Here is a 25,023-nt window from a genome sequence, read left to right as displayed (position 1 = left end):
GACGGCAAGAAGGCCCAGTGGTTGACAGAGTGACCAAGGGAGAGACAGTACCAGATGAAAAAGAGGACAGAAGCAGGCTGGGAAGAGTGTGGAGTTCACAGTTACGACAACTGGATTTCAAATCCCAGCCTTGCCACTTCCTAGCTATGTAACATCGGAATGATTCCTGAGCTTTCCAAAAAGCCCTACCTTCCAAGTTTCCAAAGATTAACTGAAATACTACAGGTGAAGCACTTCGCATGGTTGGCTTTGTGGGCCATGGGAAGGTGAGGAAAGCATGGTCTCCGTCCACCAGGAGCTCACGCCGAGTAATGAGGACAGACAGTTCAGCATTTATGTCGGGCATTTCCCCCACATCAGTCCCCCTGCTTCATATGCCTCCTCTCTACTCCCCACGGCAACCCTAAAGCAGAGACTTGACAAATGCCAATCCCTGAGGAGGAACAGAGACTCAGAGAAGCTGGGTAAAGCCAGCCAGTGAGGTGGTGGCCGAGCTGGGTCAGGTCTGTCTGCCTCTGAGGCTGGCTTGTTCTCACTGGGACACACTGCCTCGAGGAGCCAGCAGTAACCAGGGGGGGCAGGTCTCTTATTCTAATAAGGCGCAACGGAATCACAGAGAAGGGAGCTTCCATCTTGGCCTTCACATAGGAGGTGGCATTTCAGCTGGTCCTTAAAGGATTAGGCACCTACCAGACCAAAGAGGGCAGGAGGGCCACGTCATGGTCAAAAGCCCAAAGTGGGTTCTGGGACAGGGGACAAGTCCACTGACTGGTGACTGCAGGAGGAGGGGCAGGGGGCAGGTGGGAGAGTCTGTGAGGAGCAGATTGCCAAGGCCTTGCCCACCAGGCCAAGAAGCCAGCAGGCAGCTGGGAGCCAGCCGTCATTTTGAAGCAGTGGGGGAGTGAACACGACGAGCTTTGTTTCTGAGGAACTAGATGGGAACAGGGAGTTCTTGACTTATGCAATACCTGAAGAAAATGCCGCCTGACTTAGAAAGTGTCACCAGGTTTTAATAGAAGGCGTTATTCATATTCTTTGTATCAACAGTCTTTCAGGGCACTGTGCTGGGGCCTATTTTAGGAACTCACAGCTTTAGAAATGCTACATCAAAAAGTTGACACGTCACACTCACTAGCAGCTGCCAAGGGAGGACCAGGCCCCAGGTCCTGGAGGTACCAGCACGCCCCCTAGTCCCCCCTCCCCTCCCCTCCCTTCCCCTCCCCCCGGGGCCCTGGCCATTACCAGTGGAACCATGCCAACAAGGCCCGCTCCTGTCTCCCCAGGCACCAGGGTGTGATTTCCTCTTCATCATTCTCTGTCTCTCAGCCCCGTTTTCCCTCTGTCCTGGGCTCCCCACAGTGGTGACACACAGGAACACGTGGAAAGTCTGGGCCCAGGAAGTGGGCAGCTGTGTGGCCTCTCCAGGGGGTGGGGGGGTGGGCCTCAGGTCAGTGGGTTGCCATGGCAACACCACAGGCCCTGCCCCAGGGGCCACTGGGTTCCAGGAAGGGGCCCCTGCCCTGCCTCCAGGGGGCCATCCCACCCTGCCCCTTCATTCATTCCTTCCCTCGTTCACCAAATACTGGTTTAGCACCAACCATTTGCCAGGCTCTGAGGTTCTAGTGACAGACATCGCAGACAAGGTCCCTGCTCTCAGGGAGCTTGTATTCTGTGGTGGAGATGGGACAAAAACAAATAAGGTGCCTCCAGGGCACAATGAATGTCAGGAGGAAAATGAAGCTACTGAATGGGAGATGGGGGTGCTGTCTTAGGCAGTGGGACACTGAGGGCCTGCTGGAGGAGGTGATGTTGGAGCAAGGGCAGAGGTCTGAGAAGGAAGGGGCTTGAAAACCAGTATGTGGGAGAGCGTGAGGATGAGTGAGAGCAGCAGGAAATGGAGGCAGAGGTAGGAAGGGCCAAAAGCGTGTAGGCACTTGCCAGAGATAGTAAGAACTGCACACTTACCCCAAATGTGCTAAGAAGCAAGTGGCCTGAACCGCACTGGCTCAGAAAGCGTAGCCTACTAGGGGATGCACATTCATTCATCCCACTCACTACCGCTTTCTCAACTATTTGTGGAGTACCATGAGCCAGGCACTGTGCTACACAACAGGGGCATAGCAGGAAACCAGACAGCGTCTGTCACAGGGAAGGTTAGAGTTTAGTGTGAGAGTCAGCTGTTAAATAATAGACATGTAATTCCCAAGAGAGCCAAGGGACGGGGGGAGAGGGACACAGAGAAAGAGAGAGAGAGAGGGAGAGTCTGGTCTAATCCGTGAGTCAAGGAAGCTTCTCAGAGGAAGTAGGATTAAACTGACAGCTGAAGATTAAGAAGGCATCATGTTACTCCCCCAGGTAAACAGGGAGGGAGGAGTATTCCTGGCAGAAGGAACATCACGTGCAAAGGCCCTGAAGCTGGCTGAAGAATTATGCGTTCAAAAAATTGACAAGCAGGGGCGCCTGGGTGGCTCCGTCGGTTAAGCTTCAACTCTTGATTTCAGCTCAGGTCATGATGTCACGGTCCCTGAGTTTGAGCCCTGCGTCAGCCCCTGTGCTGCTGGCTGGTACGGAGCATGCTTGGGATTCTGTCTCCCTTTCTCTCTGTCCCTCCCCCTCTTGCTCTCTCTCTCTCCCTCTCTCTCAAATAAAAATAAACTTTAGAGGGGCGCCTGGGTGGCTTGGTCAGTTAAGCGTCCGACTTTGGCTCAGGTCATGATCTCACACTCCGTGAGTTCGAGCCCCGCGTTGGGCTCTGTGCTGACAGCTCAGAGCCTGGAGCCTGCTTCGGATTCTGTGTCTCCCTCTCCCTCTGACCCTCCCCCGTTCATGCCCTGTCTCTCCCTGTCTCAAAAATAAATAAACGTTAAAAAAAAATAAAAATAAACTTTAGAAAAATGAAACATTAAAAAAAAGAGAGAGAGAAAGAAAAGAAATTGACAAGCAACCTGAGCCTGAATGCCCACGCTCATTCAGGGATTAAGCCAAAGTGTATTTGTTGAGACTATCCTGTTTGACTAGCACCCCGCAAGGTGCTACTTCGAGTGTGCACGGAAAAGCCCCGCCCCCTGTCCTTAGGACTGAGTTAAGGAGCCTGGACTTTATTCAATAGGTGGCTGGGAACCTCTTTACTGAAAGTTTTTGTGTGGAGTGTGACATAAGCAAAACCGTTCCATGGGCAGCTCCATCTGGCATTGCTAAACACAATCTCAGAGGGGAGAGAAAGGGAAGTGGGAAACCACATCACATATCATCCAAACTTCTGAGACTGAGAAGCCGCATCATTAATAATTTTGCCAGGACCACAAGCATACATCAGGACTGTCCCAGGCAAACCCGGACTTCACAGCACCCCTGGGTGGAGGCCACTGCAAGAGTGTAATTAAGTCTGAGAAGCTTAGGACAGAGGCGGTGAGATGACAAAAGATAGGAACTCTGCCTTCTTTCTACCTAACTGTACTCACAACTCTAGCCAATCCATGTACCCAGTGTCCCCAGGTCCCCACATCTCTTCCTCATCTGCTGGGGCCTCAGTCACAGCAAGAGGAGGTGAGTCGGAGGTGACGGTAATGACACTTCCTACTGTCTTCATCCACATCACATCAGAGCCCAGTCTTTGAGCATCAGCACTACACTCCAGCAATAGTTATTTACATGGATTATCTCATTTAATTACAGCAATACAGATGGGGAAGGTATGCTTTACACAGATGTGTGGCCAGGACAAAGATGAGTGTGAATGGCTTTGTGCACAGTTAACCCCCCACCCCGGGCCTAAGGATGTGCCTTCTGGGTTGTCTTTGTCCCTGTAGCTGATTGGTGCCCACTGCATACAGAGGCCAGGATGTTCAGATGCTACGGACACAGAAACATCAGCCTACTTATTGTCTGCTCAACGCCGTATGGCCCGGGCCTGTCTCTTTGCAAAGATTGGGACAGGATTCGCTTTCTCTTTCAATTGAACACTTGACCCTCAGGGACGAGATTCCAACCCATAACCCCACTGACTCCTCACGGTACTTGCTAAAAACCACCCTCACCAGTTTGCCTTTTTACTTTTCTTCTTTTCCTTAAAAATCCGAGTATTTTCATCTCTTTCCCAATTCTAATATATTCCTTTAAAAAATAATCCTCCCCAAACTCCCACCGTATGTATGCCTCAGTTTCCACATCACTCCGATACGAAATCCTGCTTCAGAAGATTCAGCCTCAGGTGGTGATGGTGATGTACGAAGAAGTCTCAGAGGCCAACGTGCTACCGTGACACAAGGCCATCTTACTTCTCCTACATTCAGCACCGCTCTTCCTTAACACCCTACAGCCTCAGTGCTCTCTCATCTGCCCAAACTACTCACTCTTTTTGTTTCTAGCTGCCTCTCCAGACTCCTGAGGTGCGCCTGCTGCCTGTGCCAGCTCCTGCTTCGTACCCTGGGGAATCTCTCCCGCAGGTCTGGAAACCAGCAAGTGTCGGTGCCTGAACCAACGAGCTCATCACCACAGTGAGGAAGCCCCTTCCTGTGGGCCGGGGGAACCCAATACAGAGAAAAGGATGAGAAGGCCTGACTGCTAAGCCTCGCTGTCTCACTAGTTTAAGAACCTGACCAAGTACTTTCACCTTTTGAGCCCCAGTTTCTCTATCTGTTAGGGTTACAATAACCACCACTGTCTAAGTTCCCATTTGTACCACTGTGCTAAACTGTTCACTTACCTCTTCATATACAGAAATCATTATCCCATTTTATAGATGGGGGAAGTAAGGCCCAGAGAGAAAGGCCTGGATGAGAAAAGATAAGCACTCTGCTTACCGTTTGGCTAACTAGATTCACTCTCCCAGCCGGGCCATGTGGCCACTGTCCCTGTGTGTCTTCCTCATCAGCTGGGGTCTCAACCACGGTGTAATGCAGGTGAGTCCACCTGTCGTCTCCTGGAATGTGGCCGCCAGCGCGAGCACCACCACCTTCATGAACATCGTAGCAGCTGAGCCGGGATCTGAACCTGACTCTAACCTAACCATGAACTTATTCTTTCCTAAGTTAGTCATTCAGAAATCATTTATTGGGCAACTACTATCAGACACTATTCTGGGCTCTGAAGATACAACAGCAAACAAAAAACATGAAGTCACGATTCACACGCAAACAACAAAAATAGAATTTAAAAGCGCCCCCAGGTGAAAGAATATACTTAAAGTATGACAATTCGACTAAAAACAAGTCAGCGGTTACACCTAACTATTAACTTATATTATAATACTCATAGTTATATATGCCTTGAAGTCTCACCGTGAGTACTGAGCTGCGTCTAACATAATACCAAATACACAACAGGTACTAGGTAACGTTACTGCCTTTTCTCAATTTTAGGAAAACCCAAAACATAAAACTCTGAAGCGGTCAAAGAGATTCACGAAAGGGTCATTATTTGCAATATACGAAAATTAATGAGGACACCCCGAAGGTATACCAGTGCCGTTAGCTCAACAGATCATCAACTCACAGTCCCGGAGCCTAGAAAAAGTGAAAGTTAAGGTGTTCGGTGCCACCTCCTGTCGAAGATAGTTTCCATGTAAAAGCAGATCTCTGCTCTAAAAACATCCCTGGGAATGCCAGAATTCATGCGTGTAACTGCATAAGCAGGCTGTAAAAATTTCACCTCCCCTCAATGTTTATGGGGTACCATACCGACTACTACCTAATGTCAGCAGGCCTTCACTTTGTTTCTATTTCTATCATTACAATTTTATTAAAACGTGTAAAAGTCTGTTAAAAAAAGGTTATTGGGGCCAAGGCTGCTCCCTGTGCACAGCATCTGATGGTATTTGATCCCTGACATCACTGCCTTTTCTAGTTTCTTTGTGTATTTTGCCTCTTCTGCATTTCTTTTCACACCCTCTGTTGGGGATGTAGGTTTCCCCCAAAACCTCAGGAGCCAGGCACTCCTGACCGCAGGACCCAAACAGACTTCAAACTAGCCCGAACTTTTGAGATGAATCACCAAAACATCCTTCTCTTAGGCAAAATGCTTTTTTCTTTCCTGTGTTCATCTATTGTAGAAGTTGTATTTTTAAGTGTTGAAAGGAAAGACATACTCATCCACAATCCCACCCCTCTCACATGTGAGCTATCTGTCCTTTATCTGTGTTGCTGCCTGGTCTCATGTCCACATGTGCATATGTATGAACTATATCCCCAGTGAATGAACACACCCTTCCTCATTTTTCCCTTAACATTCTATCATGCAGAGTTGTCTCATTTTGCTACAGCCCTCATACCTATCATTGATAGATGCCCAGTGTTCCCCTGAGCTAATATTCCTATTTTTATAGCGTCTTGATGAACAATTTGGTACATATTTTTTCTCTCTTTCAAATCATTTCTGGCGAGTCACTAGGAGAAGGAAAAGCAAGCATGTGGGCTTAGTAACCAGCTACATGAGAATGGCCTGAATTCCAGCCTTAGCACTTACTAGTTGAATGGCTTTAGGCAAAGTCTCTAAACCTCCATGTCCCCTTGTGTAAAATGTGGAGAATGATAATCTGCCCACCCCATCTTAATGGTGCGAGATGTGGAAAGCATTTAGCATAGCGCCCAGCACAGGGTGAGTTCCGGAACCATTGTGATTCCCAAGTACCTGTCTGTGTCAGAGGCACTTCGTGTGTCTTAATGACAGTGTAGGTGTTAAGCACACAGACAGTGGAGCTCAACTGCCAGGTTCAAGTCTGATTTCCTTGCTGTATGACCTTGGGTGAGTGACTCAACCTCTTTGAGCCTCAGGATTGTTTTTTTTTTTAACCTGCAAAGTGGGGGTGCGAATAACAGCACCTCACTCAGTTTGCATGAGGTTTAAGTGAACAAGGCACAGAGAGTGTTTGCATGATAAGCACTATGCAAATCTTAGCTATTATAATTTTTACATCATGCCCACCCCCAAAGCCTGACACTCTAGTCTCTTCTGTTATCATTCCTTCGGTTTGACTCTTAGATGTTTTGGTACAGTGAAAAGCCTTGGAAGCCAGATGGACACTAATTCTGCTGCTCCCCTTACAAGTGAACAAACTCTGCAACCTCAGACAAATTACTTAACCTCATGATCCTCAATTTCCTTCATATATATATATATATATATATATATATGTATACACATATATATACATACATATATACATACATATATACATACATATATATTAAAACAAACAAACAAAAAACTACCCCCTGAAGTTACTATGAGGATTAGGACAAATAATATAAGCTCCTTAAGAGCTGACTGTACCTTATTCACCCCACTGTTCCCTGCAATTAGAGCCTGGCACAGAACTGCAGATCTATGAGGAGAGGGCGGAAGGGAAGGAATTAATAACACCAGCACCATGCCTGGCACCTAGTAGGGGCTCAGAAGAGGGTCACCTCATCTGTAGTTAATCAAGGACTTGTTTGCATGGAGCCATGAGCCAAGTTTCCTAGAAAGCAAGCAAAAAGAGGCAGCGTTCTTCACACTATAATATCTTAAGTAAACATTTATTGAGCACTGACTTGTGCAAGACATCCTAGTGAATGCTTTGCACTGTGCTAAGAGCAGATAATGACAACACCGGAAAATCGTGAGAAATGAAGAAGTGTCAAACACATAAAATGAGGATGGAAAATATGTGCACTTTGGACACATGCGGTAGGTGAGTGCACGATGAAGCAAAGTTAAGACCATCAGCTCTATGCAGGGGGGCGTGAGGGAGAACCACCAGCCCCTTCATTACAGCCCTATGTTTTTAACTAGTTTGGAGACAGACTGGTTTAAAGACATAACTGACCTCAGTGAGGATACTCTCTCACGATAGGAGCCAATGCATGTGACTGAGCCCCCGGAGGGGCAGTTTCGCTAAGAATGAACTGGGAAAGATCCCACCTAGCTCACAGGTTTACGGGATCATGTACTGAAAAAAACTGAACACAGTGCAGTGTGCATAAAGTTTTGTTTTCTCCCCCCGTATGGGCCTTGTATCAGGGGAGAAGGCGAATCTTGGAAGCTACTAGGGCATCTTAAGAAGCGTGTGGCGCTCAAAGCACCTCTTGTTTATTGAGCTTTTGTGCCATGCCAAGGCCCTGTGCCTAACCTTTTACATGCGTTACTTCGTTTAATCCTCACAATGCCGGGGTGCCTGGGTGGCTCAGTCAGCTGAGGGTCCAACTTTGGCTGAGGTCATGATCTCACGGTCTGTGAATTCAAGCCCCGCGTCGGGCTCTGTGCTGACAGCTCAGAGCCTGGAGCTTATTTCGGATTCTGTGTCTCCCTCTCTCTCTGCCCCTCCCCTGCTCATGCTCCATCTCTCTCTCTCTCTCTCTCTCTGTCAAAAATAAACAAACATTAAAAAAAAATTTAATCCTCACAATGCCATGGCCCCACTTTGCTGGCAAGCAAACTGAGACTCGGAGAGGTCACCTCCCTTGTTGAGTCTGTACATCCAGCTTATGGCAAAGGGAATTCTCACCAAGCCTTTGGGATTCCAGAGCCATTAATGATTGTATCAGTGATTGTAAATTGTAACATGCTATGCAAATGCAAGGTGCTGTTATTTTAACACCACGGTTTTTATGCTGAACCTATTATGAGAAAGTCATGTCTGTAAGTAAATAGACACTAAGCACCGATGATGTGCCTAAGATGTCAAATGTGCCAAAGTAACTGGCAGGCGGGGGACACCTACCCAGTGGTGGTGCCAGGATGAATTTAGAAGCTTGGAAAATGATTTGAGATGAAAGATGAAAGGCACACGTTACACCCAGGTGCTCCCACAGGAAGGAGCACCCGTGGGCGTCCTCAGTCAGCAGCCTGCTGCCAAAGTCACATTGAAGTCCCCAGAGCATCCAGACACCCACTGCCACCCCGTGACAGTGTGCTCCAAAGAACTGCAGTGTGAACTGCTGTCCCCCCACCCCCCCACCCCCCCGGCCAGGATCAGGGATGACTGGACCTCCTGAACTTCTTTATGTAGAAGAGGAGTTGAGTTAGCATGGACATCTCTAAGGTTTTCCTTCTAACTCCAGGTGTTGGGAGGCGAGGAGGCAGCCTGGCTTCAAAATCAGAATAATCTGTGTTCAAAACCTGGCTTGACACTAGCTGTTTGGCCTGGACATGTTAACTAGGCTGAGTCTCAGTTTCCTCACCCGTAAATTGGGGATAACAATATCAAATGGTCGATATAAGAATTAAATGAAGTAACAAGCATGAGCATTTAGCACTGTGCCTGGAAAACATTATAAATTTTTGTCAATCTGCTACTCAGTTTCAAAAAGGGGGTCCCTTGGGGCGCCTGGGTGGCTCAGTGGGTTAAGTGTCTGACTACAGCTCAGGTCGTGATCTCACAGCTCGTGAGTTCAAGCCCCATGTCGGGCTCTGCTCTGTGCTGACAGCTCAGAGCCCGGAGTCTGCTTCCGATCCTGTGTCTTCCTCTCTCCCTGCCCCTCTCCCACTCATTCTCACTCTCTCTCAAAAATAAATAAACATTAAAAAAAAAATTGCTACAAAAGGGAGTCCCTTTAGTAAAAAAAAGAAAAAAAAAGTAACTAACAATTTTGAAAATAACTCATTAAGTGAGCCTGACATCAATCACCAAAATGATTTCAACGTAGTTTCTTCCTTTCCACCCATCTTCCCTCCATCTCTTCCTGCCTTCCTCTCCCCCGCCCCCACCCCAGTGCTTCCTTCATTCTTTCCTTCTCAAAAGTGATCTATATATCAATATACAGTCACCAGGTACTATCTACAACCATACAGCTTTGCTGGAGCTTTTTATTTGTTTGTGTTTTAGTCTCTCAATACCACGAAAACCTTTGAACAAAACACAGACCCATAGGGAATCCCGTTTTTTTAGGCTCCTCATCTCTGGGATCCCTCTGCATCCCTCCAGAACCTCCCCCACCCCCACCCCCGCATGCACTTTCCCAGCTCTGCTCTGGATGAGGCTCCCTGGTGCCCGGTGCCTTCCTGCCAAGTAGGTCTCCCTGCTCCCAACACACCTCTTCAGCTGTGAACCCTGAGGTAGCTCAGGCAGAGAATGCCCCGAAGCCCAGGCACCCAGAAGAAACTCCAAAGAAGCAGAGAAATAATTCATTCTTCTAATCACAGCAAAGTTTTCAAACTTTAAAACAGGGCCTTGATTAGAAGAAAAGCTGCGTTTTTGTTTTGTTTTTTTTCTAAAAGCCTGGCATTTCTGAAAAGGTCCCCTACCCCAAGCACAGCAACCTAAAGACCCTGCCCACTGAGTTGAAAATAAAAGTTCATAGAGACCAAAGGCCCTCGCATAACAACCGCTCAACACTTTAGAAATCTTTCCAATGCTTGGAAGTTCCAACGTTTTAACTGAGGGTCTCCAGCCCTCTGGAATCTTCCTTCCGTGTAAACTCCCAGGCTAACGTTATTTTATTTTCTATGACGTCAAAGTTTTTATAGAGAATCTACATCACTTTTGTAAAAGGAGTCATCCAGTAGAAGAAATTAAGCTCCTAGAAACAGAGATAATATAGCCTTTTTAGTAGCTATATAAAGATGACACAGAACTAGTTAGTCTTCTTTTGGGTGGAACAAAAAACTATTGTAGAGGCATCCTAATCCCCCTCCCACTCCAGATTTATTATCAGCAGTGGAACTGAACCCCACAAAGAAAATTTGGCAAAATGTTTAAAGTAATCAATACGACCTCATAAATAAGTTTGAGTGTATGCCAATGGGCCCAATTCTGGAACTCTATAAAATCATAATCACTTCAGTAAGAACCCGGGCCTACCCGTGAGCATTGAGAATCAGTACTCAATTTAGAAATACATTATGCCCCATGTGAACATCCTACATATAGACTAATCATTCTGAAGAAGATGATGTGGGACTCAAAAAACCACTCATGCTCATGTTTTTTAAATGATAAATTCATTAACTGTAACATTCAAAGAAACACCTCTGTCTTCTAAAGTCTAGTATTAGCTTGAAATGAGCTCACAGCAATCACAAGATTCAAAACAAACATGTTGCCATAATTTCCTTCACGAAATGCAGCTATGCCCCAAAATTTAGCTGCTGCTAGTGTAATTAGCAATCGCTAATCACTCTTCAGATTATTCAAATGGCAGTTCAAAATCTAGTTCAAGAGTAAGTTCGCTTGTGTTGACTGAGTGCACGTTCTCCAACAAGATGGATTCAGGGGATCAATGCTTATGAAGTGGTAATTCTCCATTCCGATTAAATAAAAATCTGCCATACTCATCAATCTCATTTAGGCTGCGTCTAAACAACACTGACCTTTAGCACAATTGGATAGTCAGAAAACACACAGGACACAAAGTGCTAACTAACCTTCACTGGGCTACAGCCTTTTCAAAGGCTTTCTTATTATCCCTTTAAATTAAAACAAGACAATCACGACAATCCAAATTCATCATGTCCAAGCTCACCTGTTTACTAATAATTATTGATTGCTCAGAAGCAGATTAAGCATAATTTTATGTTTTATGGGGGATTAACCAACCACAAAAGTGGAAACTACATACATATTTTGAAGTAATTCTGCTCTGAGGATGAGATCTAACACAACAAAACCCAGATAATCTACTGGTACAGGTCAATCCAGTCTAGTCGCCTATATCTGGACCATATTTAGCTGAAAACATGATGGCTCAATTTCATTTCATTCTTTTCTGCTTTTTATAATACCCCTCTCTCTTTCTCTCAAAGAAAGTGGCTTAAAATTTCAAAAATTTTAACTTAAAAATCACAACGTAGGTAAAGATCACATTATAAAGACAGGAAGAGAACAAATGAACTTTTTTTTCTCTCCTTGCATTAAAAAATAGGCAAGGAAGGCAAAAGAACTAAAGTCTTTCTGTGCGTCTCACTCAACCGAGTTTCAGAGAGTGGTTCATCTGAAACAGAATTTTCCGCTTCCTGAAAATCAAGTGCAAAATGGTTGTCTTTAAAACAGCAATGCCTAGAAGCAGAAGGGGGCGGGGGCGGGGGGGGGCAGGAACGGAGAACATAGGCCTTCATATTCCAGAACCAAAGGGTGTCAGGACCTGTGGAGGGGCCTCAGTCAAGGGTACAGAACATATGTCTTCTCTGAGTGCTCCTTCCAGGATTCAAGTTCCAGCTACCAGGTTTTGCCTCTACAAAGACACATTTTCTACTCCCTTTAACAAACTGGACAACACAAAGATAAAAGCATCATACGGGCACATGAGATGCCTTCTTCATGGGAAATGTCAGGGAATGAGAATGAACTTAATTCTTCGGTCTAAACTTTAGAAAAAAAGAAAAAAGATTTACCTTGACATTAGCACTGAGGCTGTCTACACAGTACAGACATCTAAGCATGCCGAAACGGTTTACATTTGTTTCAGGATTCTTATCCCCCTTTCCCAACTAGACACACAGAACTAGGCATAGGAAGACTAGGTAATTATTTTTAATAATAAAATGTGCCGTTACTGAGCATGCATTCTTCATGTGCATGATCTCATTCCATTCTCCTAACCCTGGAGAGTACTGCGTAGACGCTTTCACAAAGAAGAAAACTGAGAGCCTGGGGAAGTTGGGTCATTTGCCCTGGGTCACACAGCTAGCAAGCAGCTGAGCTGGGACTTAAACTTTGGTCTATATTGATGGCAAACCTCATGTTCTTTTCATTAAGTCAGACCACATTCACCTCCAGTCACATGTTAACACATGTCTGTGGGTGACTTCTACCTGCAATATACTGTTTGTTCAGTCACCTAAAGGCTATGTATATTCACCCATGACCTAATGGCTTCTATCTTATTAGTTTAATCTTGCAGAGGTATGTCTGTGTGCAATGAAGCAAGCTTTGACATTCTTAGGGACAAAGCAAATGTCCCAAATGAATCCCAAAGAAAACTAAAATACATTTCACACCTGTAGTAAAGATGTGAATGCTTTATCTCCTGATTTTTGCCAACAGTTAAAAATTTTGTCTCCACAGTTTAACGGACTATCCTGCCACTCTCATTTGTGGAGAAAATAGCAAGTCCTTTGCTTTCACTAAAATCATATATGCTTGCGACACCTGGGTCACTCAGTCAGTTAGGCGTCCATCCCCTGCCCTGATTTCTGCCCAGGTCATGAGCTCATGGTTCATGGGATTGAGCCCCTCACTGGGCTCTGCGCTGACAGCAGGGAGCCTGACTGGGATTCTCTCTCCCTCTCTCTCTTTCTTTCCCCCTCCTCTCAAAAGATATAAACTTTAAAAATAAAATAACATGATACAGGCTTTATTGGACACCCTTTCCAACACAACACTCTCCTTCACTAAAGATGAAGGAGAAAGAGAAGAAGGATAAAGAGAAGAAAAAGTAGAATAAGGAGTAGGAGAAGGGGGGAGGAGGGGGATGAGGGGGAGGAGGAGGAGGGGGGAGGAGGGGGAGGAGGGGGAGGAGAAAGAGGAGTAGGAGGAGAATTCATCAGTATAGCCTTGCAACTAAGAGTGTGGACACTCGTAGATGAGGCCGCCTGCTCCCTTCATGGGTACCCTTCCACTGCATATAGTGGGGTAGATCATAACAGTACCCATGTTTTAAAATACAACTAATAATGCATTTAAAGCACTTAGCTCATACCTGGCATGAGAAAGGCACTTAATAAACTTTTAAAAACATAAATAAAAAGCTAGATTTAGCACTGGGATTCTGCACCAGGGAAGTCAGGTGCTCACAGTGAAGATCGATAACGCTCTCCATGCAGCCCAGCTTCTAAAGCTCAGAAACTCACTGAACACTTTAGCTTCTAGCTTTAATTTTTGTCTTTAGCCTATTGGTTTCCCCACTTAAAATGTGAATAATAACCGTTCCTTCTTTATAGGGTTGTTGTGAGCATTACGTAGACAATGCACTTAAATAAAAATGCTTAGTGGCAAAGTGGAGACATGTATTGACTATATGTTACCTATGGCCATCTTCACATTTCATACAAGAGCCCTCTCAGATGCTTAGATCAGTTCCATAAGAAAACTGGGGCTCAGCAATAGTAAGCTTCCAGATCAAGGGCATCCAGCTTTATGGGGCACCCAGAAGGCAGCAACCTTCCTATCACCATGCTCTACCTTCTTCCCCCCAATAATGCTTTCTTCTTCATTGTGCTTATCACTCACTGAAATTAACTATTTTTTGTGTGTTTACTTGTTTGTCTATAATTTATACTCCATAGGAGCACTGCTGGCGCTTTTGTTAAACCCAGCATCCAGCAGAGTGTCTGGCACAAAGGAGGCATGTAGTTTTCTTGAATGAAGGAAACAAGCTAAAATGTGTCCAAAATCATCATTCAACCACTATGATACACTGCCTCCCATCACTGCCATCAGTTAAAACCCTCTCCAAATGCAGAATCACATGACTCCTTCAGAGAGGTTTTCTCTGGGGTCCAAGACTGAAACTTTCCATGACTCTCCACTTCCGTCCATACGTTTCCCTTCTCACCAAGTGAGATTCAAATCCATCTCAAGGCCAGAGGCGTAACCAAGCCCTGCCAGGCTAGTAGTCAATCAGGGTCCACAAGAAGTGGGCTGCATGGGGCGAGGGAACAGGCTTTCCCAGTCTGGTGTCATACAAGCTGTAGCCCCACACAAGTTCCAGACCCTCTTTCATCCTACAAAGGGACAACAGAGAATTATGCTAAGACTTAAATGGCTAGTGCGTGAAAAAGTGCTGGGCTGACTCATGGTAGGTATTGACAAGGGAGCCCATCCTTTCCTTCCCGCTCCAAGAGGAATCTATTTCTGTGTCCCTTAGCACCCTGACCACTCTCAACCTGCCCATGCCTTCCCTTGTCAAACACATTGCAAAGTCCTTGAAGGCAGAGACTGTGTGTCCTTATCCATTCTGCCACCCAGCAGGTGCTCAGTGAATGAGACTGCATAAAAATCCCCCGATAAATTCACACAAACTATTTTCTTTTACTTTTACCTGACACTTCCAAATCACCTGTGTCTGAGTTCATTCTCTCTCCCCTCACCTTCATAAAATTCCAAAGATATCTCAAATAGAGTAGAAGGGGCAAAAACATCGGACATTTCCTGCAACCTTTCCATTCTGCGGAGCTCTGGAGGGGCAGCCTGAAGAGTGTCCCAAATGACCTGCAGAACACCTAGGGTGGACTCTCAGGGGCCTGTGCAAGTGGAGACCTGTCTGGCAGTCCATGTTGTGATGTCACCATTCTGTGCCTTCTCGGTCTTTTTCACGCAGACACCAAGGCTAACAAACACACCAACCTGAATTAGAATCACCACCTCACACTGCTAGAAATGGAAGAGGAACCCTGTGTTTGATGCGGGTCACATTTACACCTCTCTCATGGAGTGCTTGTGAGGACCAGTGTCCGTAAAACTACTTTACAAAGTACCTGGCTTTGTACTCCGATTCCACAGACGCAGTACAGGCGTGTAATTGTATGGAAAAAGTTTAGGTGGACCATAGCAATCTTTACATCCAATTCATTCAACTATAGATGAGGCAACGGAGTATCAGAGAAGGGCTCCTCTGCTCAAATTATCACCAGGAGGGGTGGCTAGGCGTGAGAAGACCCTCACTTCTTTCTAAAAGCTTGAGCAAGGGAGGTCAGAGTCTGGTTTCCTTTGATGGCAACATTTCTCTAAGCTGGCCAGCGTGCATACCTCTCCCAGGTATGTGAAGGTCTGTGATGCTGGTCTCATCATCTAGAGGCATTTCAGTGCTTCCTAAACGGACGCTGGGTACAGCACCCCCCCCCCAATTCAGTGTCTTAAGGAATGCACCTTAGGTGTAATTAAGAAAGGAAATTACAGGCCTTTAAAAAGTGGTTATCCATTTTCCAAGGTTCTTCTTGACTCCCAAAATCCTAATAGATGATTCATCAAAATATTTTAGGTTATTATTAGTGTGGGGAGAGATGCACTAATTGTACAGTGGGTCACAGTTCAGATAGTGGTAACCAGCTCACATGTGCTTCCTGGATTCTATCGTAAAGAGGTTTACGAGTAATTATCAGAAAATCCCAGACTGTAAGCTGCCTAAGCCTTCATTTTACAGACAATGAAAATTAATCTAAGAGAGGCTATAAGATTCACCTAAAGTAACATTAAAAGCGGCTGAGTCAGAATTGTAACTCGGAGCTTTTTCCCACTGTACAAAGGGGGGTTAAAATGGATAGGAACTCCCTGCTCCTCTGTCCTCAGATTTCTGAGCAGGCAACTCCTTCTCTTCTCTTTCCGGCCTAATCCTATCCCCTCAACCTTTTAAGATTCGATTTGAGAAGGAAGGATGAGAAATGCATCCCGGGTGACCCATGTGTCGTGAGGAAGAAAAGCCAGGACCTTTCACGTTGGTGAGAGTGTGGCTCATGGGGGGAGGTGAGCGCCCTGCCCAGCTGGCGCCTAACCCTCGGGATGGGGAGTCAGGCTGCAGGACAACCAGGTGAGGAGGAGTGGGAAGAAGGGCACACAGGTGAGCCGAGAAAAGGTGTAGCTGCTGGAGAGAAATTAGAGACCTCAGTGCCTCTGGGGAGCAGGTCAGTCTAGCGCTCACAGAGCGGCAGGGAGGCCCGAGCAAACTCTCTCCAACTCGCACCAGGTCCTTTGTTGTCGGTCTGTGCCTCTGGCTCCCGCTCATGCCCTCCGGTCCCCCGCCCCCCCATGAAGTCACCCCAACTGCACTCATAATATTTTGCTTTGCGCCGGGTCTGTTTTCCACCACCAACTTCCAGCGGTCACCATGGCGACGCGCCGGGGAGGGGGGGCGGGCGCGGCTAAGGAAATCCTCCGGCCTAGCCGCCCGGCGGCCCCTACCAACTTTTCCAGGTCTCTGGGTCCTGGAGGCCGGGTGGGAAAGCGCGCTGTCACGGCCGCCTGGCGGAGTCGCTTGCGGAGCTCCCCGGACCCGGCCTGAGTGCCTCGTCCGCGCGGGCGAGGGCTGCAGCCACCGGCCTGGGGACCCCAAGACCACGCAGCTCTCACTTGACCCTACTTCCAAACTCACGGACGCCGGCGCTCTGGCAGGTGGCGAGGCTGGGGACGCGCATGCCCCCTCGCCGGCCACACACACACACACACACACGAACATACACACGCCCGGGGAGGGAGAGACCGTCTGATTTGGGTCCAAGAGCAAAGGGCGGACCTCCGGCCCTTTGCTCCCTCGAGCCCGCAGACGTGGTCCCCGGGCGGGAGTAGGTAGCTCCTAACCGAGCGCCGCAGCTGGGAGCGGGAGGAGGAGGCCCAGGTTCTGTTCCGACCAGGGCGCTCTCTGCCCCAGGGGCCCCAAGCCAGGGCGACTGAACGTCCCCACCTGGGGGCCAAGGAGCCAGATCGGGGCCTTGTGCTGAGCCGGGGCCCGTAGACGAGCGTGCCTTCCCGCCGTTGTGGCCCGTGGTGCTCAAATCCGACTCCAGGGGTACTTCGGCCGCCCCAACTCTGGATACTGGATTTCGGGGCAGAAAGTGGTAGAGACGGAAGTTTCTAATTCGGGCTGGGCGGTGCCCCTCTCTAAGGCGCCATCCCGTTTAACAAGAAACAACCCTTCTGTTGCGTAGCCGACCGACCCCGCCCCGGGCCACCTGGCACAAGTTCTCGGTGGCCTAAAATTCTACCTACTTTTCTCCCTCGTTCTCGAATTCCCGGGTACCTTGAGGAACCGAGCAACGCTCGCTTGGGCAGGGCAGCCGGGTCCGGACCCACTGGGCCGGGCACGCGTGGCGGCCGCGCTTGGCTCACGAGTGGAGGGTGGGCCCCGCGCTGGGTGCTCGCTGGTGCGCGGCGTGCGGCGGCGGCGGCGGCGCGGGCCGGGAGGGGCGTGCGCCCGCCCCAACCGCAAGCAGCGCACGGGCCGGACGGCGCGTCGACGGCCTCACGCGCGCGCCTGCGGCCTTCGCCGTCCGCCCGAGCCCCGCTGCGCCGCCAGTCTCCCGGGAGAGGGGCTCCGCTTTGTCGCGCTCCGCCGCGAGCGCGCGGAAGGCCCAGGAGGCGCGCGCCGGCGCGCCGGCCTCCCCCGACGGGGCCATTGTCTTAGCCCCGCACTTGAGGAGTATTTGGGGAAAACTGGAGGAATATATTACCGACTCGGTGCGCGGAACAAAGGGGCGCGTTTCCGCAGGTCACGCTGAAGTGGCCCCGAGGCAGACCACTAGAGCCCCAGCCCCTGCAAAACTGTTCTCCCGGGCCGAAGGCACTTTGCGGGGATTTTCCTTTTAAGAGTAGGGGACGGAGGCCTGGCTCCCCGGCCTCACTGCTGGACGCTCCCGACTTCGCCCCAGCACTTGCTGCGAATCGGTTGTTGGAGCCCTTTCAGAATGAAATATTAAGTAATAACACCCGTGGTTCCAGTCGCACGCAATCTGCTGGAAAGGGAGCAGAATCGAACTGCTCCCGGGAGCGCTAGGCTCCGCTAGCGGGGAGAAAGGACCTTTACATAACAAGGGAAACGCTGAAGAAAAGCTAATTGGATTAAGTTCTCTGGAAGGGAGGTGAGGGGAGGCTCCTGGACCGGACCGCGCGACGCTGCATTTCCCTCGTCGTCGGTTTTGCAACTCCGAGTGAAATGTCACCTGGTGCGCCGCGTGTCATTTCCTTCACGCTGCCAGCTCCCAGAACTTTTTATTTTGATTTCAGGACGGCGATCTGGGGAGGTCTCCGATTTTCGAAAACAGGGAGGGGAGCGGATGTGGAAAAGATTGCTGTTTCAGAACCAGTTTGGGGTGTCTGCAGTTGGAGTAAAAGTGACCAGGTGCCTCCGCGACCACCAGCTACATCGAAGACAGAAAACAGAACGTTTCCACAACCCCACAGCTCTACCCCAGAACGCACAAGAAGTTCCAGTCGTGTGGACAGGGCAGTTAAAACCCCCCAACTGGGTCTTGCCGGGAGACCCCAAGTCCCTACGTGAGCCCCTTGTGAATAGTTGACCACAAACAATGCAGACATAGGTTTAATTTTGTTCAAAGATGTTCGCCTCTCAATTTGGGGTGGCCGGGAGGTGAGTAGTGGCGCAAATCCTTGACATAAAAATAGAGAGGGAGGGGCTCTTTTCCTTCTGTGGTGCCTTCTTTACCGACAGCAGAGAGTACGCAGCAGGGCCCGCCACTACCAGCAGCCGGGCTCGTGCGGCAGGAGACGCCTCTCCTTGCCTAGGTTATCTTCTGTGGGAGGGAAGACCGCGGGGCTCAGCCTTTCCCCACTCCCAGGGGGCCCACACCCACTCAGCGAGAGAGGGACTTGGCTCTTGGGATCAAAGATAAGCCCTGGAAAAACCGAAGATCCCCCTGACCCGAGGGGGTGGGTATCCTGGCCAGCAGGGCCTCTGGCAGAAGCCTGGAGGGGCTGGAAATCGCTGCGTGGACCGAAGAAAGACCATCTGGGTCGAGGCCCGGATGACCCCTACCCCCACCCAACATGCATTTCCAGCCTGCTTCGGAGGGAGGTGGGGAAACATTCTGGTGGTGTTTATTTGCTCCAAGGAAGGGACGCGTGTGTGTTAAGGGATGCAGAGGCTGGAAGGCACTTGTTGCTCCGCGCTGCAAAGCCCAGCCACAGATGCTCCGAGGCACGGTCCCCAGCATCTCCTTAAGCTGCCGCCTCGGCCCAGGCTGCGCTCACCGCCCTGCCTCTGCCTCTCCCCAGGCTTACCTCCCCCCAGAATCCCCAAGGCCGCATCCGGCTGGTGTGGACTGGTTGGGGACTGCAGTTGGGAATTCGGGGGGGGGGGCTTCCAGAGAACTTCTTCCACCTGGAAGGGGCGTAGGGAGCATTGCTTAGATCTACAAGTTTGGCGGCTCGTCCAAGGTGCTAGAAGTGGAAGGTGGAGAAAGTTCTACTGGAGAACGGAGACGCTGGGCTTTTTCGTTGTAAGAGACTCCTTGGTTTCCCTCCTCAGTTGTTACGGATTGCCACGACCCCAAAACCTGACGCCCACAGCCCCCAAAGTACCTAGCGGTTTGCAGACCCGGACTCCAGGCCTCGCCGGCCGCACTGCGTCCTGCCCCCCTTGCAGCAGAGTTACAGCCGCGCAGCGGAGCGCGTGGTCGGATGCCCCTTCCGGGCAAGGAGGCTACACCCCGCCTCGGACGGCCCGGGGCTCCCACCTCCCGACCCCGCGCGGATTCCCTAGGACCACCGTGTTCGCCGCCGCCACTCCCTCCAGCTGCGCGTCTCCACCAGTCGGAGCCTCCGTCCCCACCTCCCAGGCGCTGTGCGAAGCCTTCGCCCCCCCCCCCCCCCGCCTCTGGGGAGTTCCGCTCGGCTTCCTGGCCCTAGCCACCAGCCTCAGAGCGCACCGCTATTCCGGGGCCCCCCAAACCCGGGGGAGGAGCCGGGCCCGGGAGGGGGCGGTCGGCCCGCAAAGTTTCTGCGAGCGGCACCTCGAGCTCGCCGCGAGCCAGAGAATCTTTACGTAACTTTGTGTTCAGGGCAAGCAAAAGCGCGCTCCTCAGCGCGCGCGCGCACACACACTCACACGTTTACACAATCACACGCTTCCACACACACACGCTTCCACGTATCCACTTACATCGCACATCGCGACGGATTGAAAACTTGTGCACGCTCTCCGTTATTTCCTAGGGTTCCACTGTCAAGTCGAGCCTTCTGAAGTTTTTGCAACTCTTTCTGAAGTTCCCCTTCTCCCTTTTCTTCCCCCCTCCCCATGTCTCCCCCCAACCCCCACCAGTAGGACTGACCTGTGGAATCCATGTCGGGTTCCTCCAGTAACCCACAATGCATGCTCTTCCCATGGACAGCACGGGCGCCCCCCAAAAGTCCTGAGGTTTGGGGATCCCCTGTGCTAGAGATGCCCAGGGAGGAAGGGAGTGAGGAGAGAAAGAGACGTAGAGAGAGAGTGCAAGGGCGAAAGGATAGAGGAGGAAAGGAAAAGGAAGAGAAAGAAGAAAGAAAAGAGAAGAAAGAGGAGAGAGAGAGAGAGAGAGAGAGAGAGAAGGGAGAGAGCGCAGAGAAGGGGGAGAGAGAAAGAGCGAGCGAGTGAGGGGACACTCAGTAATCCAGCCGGGCAAAGCCAAACCCGTCAAAATGTTTGCGGATGTTTCATGGGAAAAAGCATCATTTTATAGGAGCCCCGATGGGAGCAATGTCATTGATAGGCCAGCCGGCCTGATGAATGGCCGCTCGTCAGATGGGGCCGTGGCGAGGCGCACTGTGAAGCCCATTGTGGGCCTGTTTTGAATAAGAAAAGCCGCCTCCGAAAAGGGGGGCTCAGAGCGACGCAATCCCAGCCCTCCGACTTCCCCCTTCTATTATAGCATTAGCAACGTTTTTCTTATTTAAAGTTCCAGAGGCCTTCTCCAGCCTTCGCCCGGCACTCATTATAGGCGAAATCAAAATTGGCTTAGATGTGGCCCCCTCCTCCCTCCCCACCCCTCCCCCATCGGGCCGGGCGGGGCGGTGGGGGGGGGGGGCGGCAGGGGACTTCGGGGAGCCTGGGGAGTCGCCTAAGCGGCCACGAGTGGGCCCCACTCCTCTTCCTCTCCTCTTGTGCCCCCCCCTCCCGGTTCGGTCCCGGGTCAGATTTTGAGTGGGGGCCCTGGGAATGCGGGAGGAGGTATGCCTCGACTTCCTTCCACGCGGATCCGCGGACACGCGTGGGGGAGTGGAGCGAGCTGAGGGTGAAAGGTGTGTGTGGGGGGGTGGGAGACTTAAGACCCCAGCCCCTGGTGAGGAGGCCGCCAGGCAGGGAGGATGTGAGGGGCTGACTCGTCTCCTCCAGAACTTTCTGTCTTCCTCTGGATTTATCCATCTCCTTCACTGGGTCTCTCCCCTTTCCCTGCATCTCTCTCCTTCTCTGCTTCTCTCCCCGTCTCTGTCTCTCACTCTGTCCTTCTCCCGGCCTCTGTGTCCCTCTATTTCTCCTGTTTTGGCTGCCTATCTTTCTGTCCAGCCCCTGCCCCCACGTCTCTTTGTCTCTCCCTAGGACTCTGCCCCTCTGTCTCTATCCCCCTTGGTCTCTCTGACACCCCCCTCCCCGCCTCTTCCCGTAACTCTGTCAGTCTGTCTGTGTCCCAGACCCTCCCTCCCCGCCTCCCTCCCTCCTCCCGCCCTCGCCTCCGCCCCCCAGCCGGCCGCGAAGTTTGTGAGAAGACCGGCGTCCAAGTGGGGACGCGGTTTTCCCAGGGACCCCCTCCCCGGCTGAGTTTAAAGTGCAGAAAGAGGGGGGCGAGGAGCTGGGGGGCTGGAAGTGGAAGTGGGGGGGCAGGCTGCGTCTCCGCGGGCCCCGATAAAGTGGCCGTTCGCGGGCCGGCAGCGCTGTGATTAGAATATGAATGGGGCTCGGCAGGCGGAAGAGAAAGGCGGATTACCCCGGGTGCTTTGACCATGGACAGAGGCAGCGCCGGCCCGGCCGCGGAAGGGGCGGGGCGGCCGGGCGGGGTCCCTAACGCCGGGCGAGGGGGGGGGGGTGGTCTCTAACCCAGGCCCCCAAGCTGGGTGAGGTACCCGCGGCCCCTTGCAAAGGCCCCCAGTCTGCCCTCCCCAAGAAGGACTAAGTGGGACAATGAGGGGGGGGGGGGCACAAGGGGCCAGCACGTGCCGAGTTAAGGTCACGGCGCGGGAGGAAGGAGGCGGCGCAAGATGCGGGCTGGACAGAGCCCCGGTTGGGCATATTTCAGAGTCCTGGGTTCCAATTCTACCTCGGTAAATTCCTTAAGCCTTCTGGGCCTCGGCTTCCTTGTCTGTAAAACGGGGCAAAGATGCCCCCCCCCCCAAGTTAGGGGGAAGAGTAAACGACGCAGTGGGTGTGGAAGGAGTCCAACACCTGCTGTTCCCTCTGCTTGCAGCTCTCTTCACCATCTACCCCTCCCAGCACGTCGCCGCGTGGCCAGCTCCTTCCCACCACCCTGGTCTCACCCTGGTCTCGGCTAAGCGTTGCCTCCTCAGAGTGGCTGTGCCTGAGCACTCTGTGCGGGTCCCTTCTTGCTCCGGCCGCTGCCCCATTCATTACCCGTTTGTTTCTGCAGGAACCCTATTCACTGCCACAAGCCCCGGAGCCCAGAACAGAGCCTGGCATTCATTCCAGCTGCGACGGCTGGTGACGGGAAAGCGGACGATGAAAACCTGTGGTGACCGAAGGCGACAGTGGCGATCACCACACGTTATCGTGGTGTGCATGGCGGTGAAGACAGGAGGATTCTCTCTTATCCTCGATTTCTCCCTGGGAGATAAAAGCGGAAGCTTGACCAGTGCCCACAGGTGCCGCCACCTGGAGTGTTGGGTGTCCCTGGGAGTTCTTGGGGGATGCTGGGGGACCAAGGCGGTCTGTTATTGCAGCCGTTGTTATTATTCTTATTTTAATTATACATGAAAAATGCAGGTGGGGTGAGGTGGGGTGGGCTGACGAGGAAAGTGAGGAGAAAGAACTGGCAGGTGGGCAGCGGGGGCTGGTGCATGCCGTCCCCGCCCTGTGCTGTCTAACCTGGGATGGCACTAGCTGTCCACCCTGACAGTGCTGCAGCACCTGGGAGCTTAAAGAAATGAAAATAAGCAGGTATTCATTCATTCCTTAGCAAATTTTTATTGTGCACCTACTATGTGCCCAGCACTAGTCTAGGAGTTGGGGACACAGCTGTGAACAAAGTAGACTTTTAAAAAATCCCTACCTTCCTGGAACTTATACTGGAATGAAGGGAGGCAGATGATAGATAAAATATGTAACTAGATTCTATAGGTTGTCCAGCGATGAGGGCTATGTAGCAGGGGGGACCGGGGAGGACCTCTGTGAGGTGGTAACACACTTGGGTTTACAAACAGTGCTGTCTAGGGGCTGGTAACAAGAACGTGTTCATTTATGGAAATTCACTGAGCTACATACACTTATGATTTTATGCATTTTTCTGAATGTATTTCGAACTTCAATAAAATGCTTGTTCAGTTTCAGTGCGAACATCGTAATAGTAATAGCTACCATTTATGTATGGACTGTGCCTCCACTGTGATAGGCATTTCCATGCACTATCTCATTTAATCCACACAATACAACTGACATAAGATTGTTGTCTGCACTTTTCAGAGGAGGACCACTGGGGTTCAGTGTGGCTCTCTTGCCCCTGGACACAATAGTGAATGATGCAGTTTTTATTCTCCAGAGCTCAAAATCTAAAGCAAATATAGCAAGGCCTGCCTGCCGTGGGGGAGAGTGTAGGTATGGCGGGGACCAAGAGAGGAGATAGGAAACTGAGCCTAGGAGGCTGGTTCCCCCAGAGGAAGTGATGATTAAGCCAAGAGCCGAATTCGTAAGGCAGTTGAGGGGGTTAAGAGGTGTTACAGACAGCAGTAAGGACACGAAAGAGGGCATATGCAGTATGTTTGAGGACTGGAGCCTGGCATGGCCACACATGCCCATGGGAATGAGAGGTATTGGGCAATTTCTGGGGGAGGTAGGTGAGGATCAGATTGGGAGGGTCATGCTAAGAAATTTATCCCAGAAGGGTTCTGAGCATACAGGACTTGATTTGTGGTCAAGTGGTGCCCGCAGGTTGTTACTAGAGGCAGAGGTCATTGGAAAAGAGATCACAATGGTCTGAAATAGAGTCTTTGTAGTGGGGGCAGGGAGAGGTGACTCATCCACCACCCTTGGTGGTGACTGGATGTGGCCAGTGAGGGGCACAGAAGGGTGATGTCCAGTTTTCTGACTTGGCTTATTTATGCCATTCGCAGAAATCATCCAGTGAGGAGGGGGTGATGGGAGGGGCAGGATTAGGGATTTGGCAGTAAGAGAGGTGACTTATGCTCATAACGCTTCCCGAGTAGCCCTCTAGCAGGCATTCCCACAAAGGCGTGGAGTTGGCGTTGCTTGTACAGACCTGGGAGGCTGCTAGAGCCCTCGGAGTGGATGCGTGAGCAGCCCAGAAGGGGACAGTGCAGGACTTATCACTTTCAGATCACCTGGCATGCCCTCTGCCTCCACTGTTGCAGCTCCGTGTGCCCTGTCCTTCCCGAGCCTAACATTTTATTGTAATTGCTTGCCTGGTGTTTTATTTTCTCTACCCAGCTCACCACTGTCTAAA

At 50.5% G+C, this 25,023-nt stretch overlaps 1 protein-coding gene across 2 annotated transcripts in view; it reads right to left on the bottom strand.

Moving 5' to 3' along the window:
- RFX4 (regulatory factor X4) overlaps positions 1-17,632 on the bottom strand; it is a 161,180-nt gene extending 143,548 nt beyond the window's left edge. Inside the window, exon 1 of one of the 2 annotated variants that reach the window (XM_047868357.1) lies at positions 17,615-17,632. The gene's annotated coding sequence lies outside the window, so the exon portion shown is untranslated. Of the gene's footprint in view, positions 1-17,309; positions 17,522-17,614 lie in introns of those variants that run through there. The other variant, XM_047868356.1, reaches the window with a different exon arrangement.
- Positions 17,633-25,023: the final 7,391 nt, after the last annotated feature.

Source organism: Prionailurus viverrinus, chromosome B4, assembly GCF_022837055.1.
Source record: "Prionailurus viverrinus isolate Anna chromosome B4, UM_Priviv_1.0, whole genome shotgun sequence".
Taxonomy (NCBI): Eukaryota; Metazoa; Chordata; class Mammalia; order Carnivora; family Felidae; genus Prionailurus; species Prionailurus viverrinus.
The sequence above is the reverse complement of the archived record's forward strand: the minus strand, read 5'-3'. Positions and strand labels throughout refer to the sequence as shown.